Below are 6,000 nucleotides of genomic sequence, written 5' to 3' on the forward strand. Positions count from 1 at the left end.
AGTGTTCAATAGACTGCCAGTATATATGAGACAGAAACTTTCTCATGTACAGCGCACACAGCTGTTAAGACAGCAGCTTAATGACTTTATCTGCAAACATCAACCATTGCAAAGGTCAACCTGACCAAGAGAAAGACTACTAATTTATATTTATGCTCCGTGTGTGTGTTCACGGTGTGTGTGTGCTCACTGCTGAGTGTGTGCCCTTTGGATGGATTAAATGCAGAGCATTAATTCTGAGTATGGGTCACCATACTTGGCTGTATGTCACATCACATTAAGGATAAGTGACTCATGATGAGCAGGCGCACATGGGTGTGAAATGTGGTAAACCATCTATTTCCTAAGATAGTTGCTTGGTAATGATGGTTATCACTGGTAACTTATTGATTGAAAAATGTGTTCATTCATTTACTCACTCACTCACTCACTTTGTAGTGAAGTAAATGTTTCAAAGCCAGCATTAACTGAATGAACAGAGGTATTTGACTCTTAAGTCCTTGACTTATCGGAAAATGACGTGTATAGATATATGTTGCTGAGGGCTCTCCTGTCAGATAAAAACCCTTGAAAACCCTCAGCAAATGTGAGAGACATCAGCTCTGAACAAGGCAGGTACAACAAACTACTGACATCTCAGTCTACAAGTTACAGGTAGGTTTCAGAGAGAGATAAATTTTGGAAATAGAGACGTCATATAAGCCAAAAACACAAAACGAGTGACAACAGAACATAATCAATTATTGACAAAGAGCTGAAACTAAGTGTTTGGCTAATTTGACAGAGCTGATTATTGGGCTGGGCAATATATCGAGTTTGTACAATATATAGATTTTTTATTTTTTTTTAAATAAGTGACACGGTATGAGGTTATACCGCCCATTTTCAGCGGACTATAACTGTCATATGTAGAATTTTTAACACTGCATAAGTCTATTTTATGATATCAAATAGCAGTAACTGGTTAATCAAAACATTTAATGCAATCAATCTGTGCTCTTGTGTTTATTTACTTTCAGTTTTAGTTTAGTGAATTGAACTTCGAAAAGCAGTATTGTTTTTTTTTTTTTTTTAAGATTGTAGCCTTGTTACATTGCTAGATTATGTGATAATCCATCTATCAAAACTTTTTGCATATAATGGATAGATAGCATAACCTGCTTGCACTATATACCAAGATAGGCCTGGCTACTCTATATCGCATTTCGACCCAAAAATACCAAGATATTATTTTTTTGGCCATATCTCCCAGCCCTAGTTCACAATGTAAACATCTAAACCTCATGAGATCCAGCTCACAACAGTCAACAAGAACATACTGTTCACATGACTAAAAAGAGTCTGCAAGAGACTTTAGAATCAGCCTTATTCAAAATATCAGCAGATAAAGGTACTGTATGCTATCATTCACACACAAAGACTTATCATTGTTGGGTGTAGGCGACAAGAAAACATAGATCTATCTGATTTGACTGCTTTTTTTCATTTCGTTTTGCTTGCCTAGTCTAACTGTGGTAAAATATACCAGCATCTAATACATATATAAGCACTTGGTGTAAGAAGGATATTGAATATTTATTCAGGACAGGCTCTGTCTTCTGTACTTGGTTTAAATACCATCTATCATCTAGGTTAATCTCTAACCAACCTGAGGGTGCTCACGTGAGCTCCATTCCTACGGCTTTTCCGGAGTAAGACCAAACAGTAGCCAAGAGTAAACTAAAAACCTGTGCTTGCTTTCAGATTCAGTCACATAGCTATAGCACTTCCCAAAACTTCCCTTTTCCATGAAACACAAACAAAAACACATTTACGGTAATAAAGAGTCAATCAACTAACTTGTTAATAATTTGGTTGGTCATGCCCTAATGTCATTGAATGTTATTATGCTAATAAATTGAATGATCACCAAATACAATATTTTAATTCCTAAAATGAGTCATTTAGGCCCATAAAATGTATCATTTGGTAACTGTACAGGCGTTCAGGAAAACTGGGTTATTTTTGCTTGAAACTCATGATATTTTTTCACATAAACGCAATACAAAAGCTGCTCTTTCAGTTATAATGAAAAAAGCATGCTGATCTTTGATAGGTTAGTTACAACTTTGCCTGGTGTATGACCTGAAAGGTCGCAGATACCTGATTTACGAAGAATCACCAATCAGTCTGACAGTGTTTGATGTTTGATATTATCGCAACATTGACGTCAGTGTTGGCTGAGTGTAAGAGGGAATCACTGGACAACTGTGCAAAATATCTAAGATGTGCCAAAGAAGATGCAGCTTTCCATGTCTTTTTCCATTTTTGGGTCAACTATTCCTTTAAGTACAGTTTGTATGCGTTTTTTATGTTCATGTTAACAGTTAATACATAATTATAGATCGTTGATAGATCATAAAATGACAATGGACTATGGAAAGTGCAGAAAACTAATATCCCTAATGTATACAAAGCTCTGCCTTCATGTAACAGTATGTGCATGATCAAAGAACCAATTACATGTTAAAGAGTTCCTCATGTTGCACTGGATGATCACCTTTGAACTTCCACAGAATGAAAGATTGAGAAGAAGACCAGGTCTTCCTGAGAGGGTCATTCAAGAATGTTCGGTAAAGTGACGAGTGATGTTCCGGAACTGTACAACTCCCTGTATTCCTCTCTGTAGCCTACTTTAGCCTACTGAATATGCTAATGTATTTTGGATTCTCAATTATTAACATGATCAGAACTTTGCTCTACACAATCTTCTACATGCTTTCTGTCAACTGACTGGTTTTTAGGCTTTCTAGCATAATTCTAAAAATGTCTTTCTGCTGCTAAATGTTTTATGACTTTAAATATAGATGTAAGAAAAACGTTTACATCATAAGTGATATTTCAAGGTGAATTATACTGGACTGTTAGCTGGACTCTTGAATTTTTTTTTTAGAAAAATCATGAATGCGAGTATCAAATATAATACATAATCAGGACTTTAAGAATCTCTCAATCATCACTGTATAGCATTAAACTATATTTTTGACCCCAAACTATTTAAAAGCATTTCTAATAATAATTTCACTAATGCATATTATTGTGAGATATAGAGTGATAAGTGATATTTATATTCATTTTATGGAACTAGACTGCTGTTATAAAGATCTCGTTGATTCACAAGCAATCAGAAATTATAGAAATTAAAAGGCTAGTCAGAAAATATTATATTTTTTAGGTTCTGTGTATAGCTTATGTTCTGTTTGCAAGCAGAACTTCATTCCATCATCATTTAATCATGTCTGACAGTGAAGAATACATCATCTGACTGATGAGACTGCTCATGTGCTGCTTCAAAAACCAGAAAATCCCAACAATCACAGGAATGACATTTTAAATAAGGCTCCAGAGAGAATGAATGGCCAGCGCAGCTATCATGAGACACAAATACGTAGAATATGTTTTGACAGCTTTTCCTACAGCTGTGAGAAATTATTGCAGAGGCTTCAGAGTTCAGACGTAATCTAGCATTTCCAAAACATGGGGTTTAAACAAATTTTAAGATTATCTGTGTTTGGGAGGGAAGATTTGGGTGGGATTGCTATCCATTAAGTCAACTAGGTCTATAAAACCTGGTGAAAGCTAACCATTAACGTTCATCTCAGTGGTGGTTACTCAACTACTCAATTCATTTCTCGAAAACACCTTCTTTTATGTCCCACAGAAGACACAAGGTTTGGAAATGACATGAGGATGAGTAAATGACAGCTATCTCATCTCCATTGAGCTGTTCTTACATTCAGAATAAAGTATGGAGGAAATGTTTGGGAACATGGAAAGTTAACCCTAACCCTAACCCTAACTAGCCTATCCTGTATGCATACCACAGATATACATGATACATTTTTTTTATAGCTAGTATATTGTAATTTATACATGTAGCTTAACACACTGTACTTGATGTTCATATAGTAGCTCAATTCTGTCGATTTAAAATTTGAATGTCTTTTTGAAAATGTAAAGAGAACCTGAAGGTCTCATCAACTCCGATGACAGATCTCCATCCCCAGATGACAGATGATTTGCCACTCTTTAACTACTGTATCTGAGCTTGCTTTTTTCAATCCAATAGAAAGCGTTTTCATAAGTTTTTTGTACTTTTGTTTAGACATAGAAAGATGAAAAATGCCACGAACCTCAGTGTGTTTCATAAATCAGTCGGTAGCCCAAGGCAAACACTTAAACCCTACATAAAAAGGTTCCACCTCTCACATGACATGAATGTAATGGTAAAACCAAAGGAACAGAAAATTGTGCAGCATTACACTTAAAATAAGAAGTTCATGTAGGCTAATGTAAGGGCTGCCCAGTTCCCGAAACTGCTCCTTATTAAAAGATTATAACCGTTAATCTTTTAAAATAAGCTCACAACCGGTAAAAGTGCATGTAAATGAATCAAATTACAAAGTTAGACAGCCGAGGATAAACTCTTACCTGTGAGCGGACTCTCATACGCAGTGGCAGCAGCGCTCCTCTCGCGAGCTGCGCGTTCACCTGTTCACATGCACAGTTCACTTGAGAAGGAGGAGTCCACGCGGTTTCTCCTCGCACTGTATTATAAACAGGTAAGTGTGTTTGTATGGCGACGTCATGGCTTGTCTTTTAAATAGACAAGATTTGAGAGCATATACGCCCGTTTGTAAATTAGAGTGGCGTGTCAGTTTTGAAATAAGCAGGCAAAGTATTGTTTTGCAGTCATTGCTTAGTTCCGTTTCATTTTGCTACCTCCCATTAAAATAGATGGTAACATAATTCGACGGATTTTGCTTCCAGCATGATATTAATAAGGTATGAGGCTTATTAACATGTACACCTATCCCAAACCTAAACCTCCTTACAGTAAATACCGTGTTGATAGAATAATCTGATATGTTGTATTATTTGTCAGAACACAGGTGTTCTGGCCAATTTGCTCCTCCAGGCAAGATTTTACCTGGTGCCCCTTGCCTCAGTCATTTCACCAATAATCACTGTGTTCAGGATTTAAACACTTCAAATTTAGGGCTTTTTCACATAGGCTGAACACCTGAAGATAGACTAGAATTACTATATAAATGAGTGAAACAGCATAGATAATTGCATGCACAAAAAAAAAAAAAAAAAAAAGTTAAAATGGTGTATTCAGCCCTTATTATTATAATAATAATTTACTGGTGGGTTGTGTGATTGACAAGGAAAAAATATTGCTGAATACACAAAAGAAAATATGACAAAGATAACAAGTTATGCAGTTTCTAATATTGTTTTTATATTGTGTTTGGGTAAGTACAATCTGGATCACTGACATGAGGGAAAAAAAGAAGAAAAAAAACCTACTGGGCTAGTGATGAATTATTTCTGTCGTGAGACTAAAGGCCAAAATTGCAATCTGCTGCCCCCCGATGGTAGTGACCGTCAAGTACAAAATGCATCACAGTGCACCAGTTTAACTGACTAATTTCCCAAGCCTGAACAAGTCTTAAATGAGGCAACAGCACAACAAAAGTGCTGGAAAAAAGTTGTAATTTAGTTACAGTTTGTCTATGTCTTAAATGTCTGGCTGATCTGAGACACATCCCTGATTTCCACAGTCCCCTTCTGTTGCTGTTTCACCTCACCATGTGCTTATTTTGGTTGATTCTGCCATGTGGACAAGATCAGTTCAGTCCATTATTCATCCTTTAGTCAAAAAGAGGGTTATGTTTTAGAAAGAGGGCAGAGATGGCCTGGTTACGCTGAGCAGAGTGGGACGTGTATTTCACTCCTGATAGATGCATCACATGATCCTGTTTCTTGAGTGTCTTCCAGTCTGTCAAACTTCTCACAATCTGTTGAAGAAGAGCAAAGTGTAACATTGCATATGTTGGACAACAGATGAAAAGGAGATGGATATGGGAGCATTATTTGCCCTTCATTTGAATCATCTGTGTAATTGATTGAAAGTCTCTTTTCTGCCCTGAGACCCGGTTCATTTCTGACCCTGCT

The sequence above is a fragment of the Carassius auratus genome, unplaced genomic scaffold (genome assembly GCF_003368295.1).
Source record: "Carassius auratus strain Wakin unplaced genomic scaffold, ASM336829v1 scaf_tig00000876, whole genome shotgun sequence".
In the NCBI taxonomy this organism is placed as follows: Eukaryota; Metazoa; Chordata; class Actinopteri; order Cypriniformes; family Cyprinidae; genus Carassius; species Carassius auratus.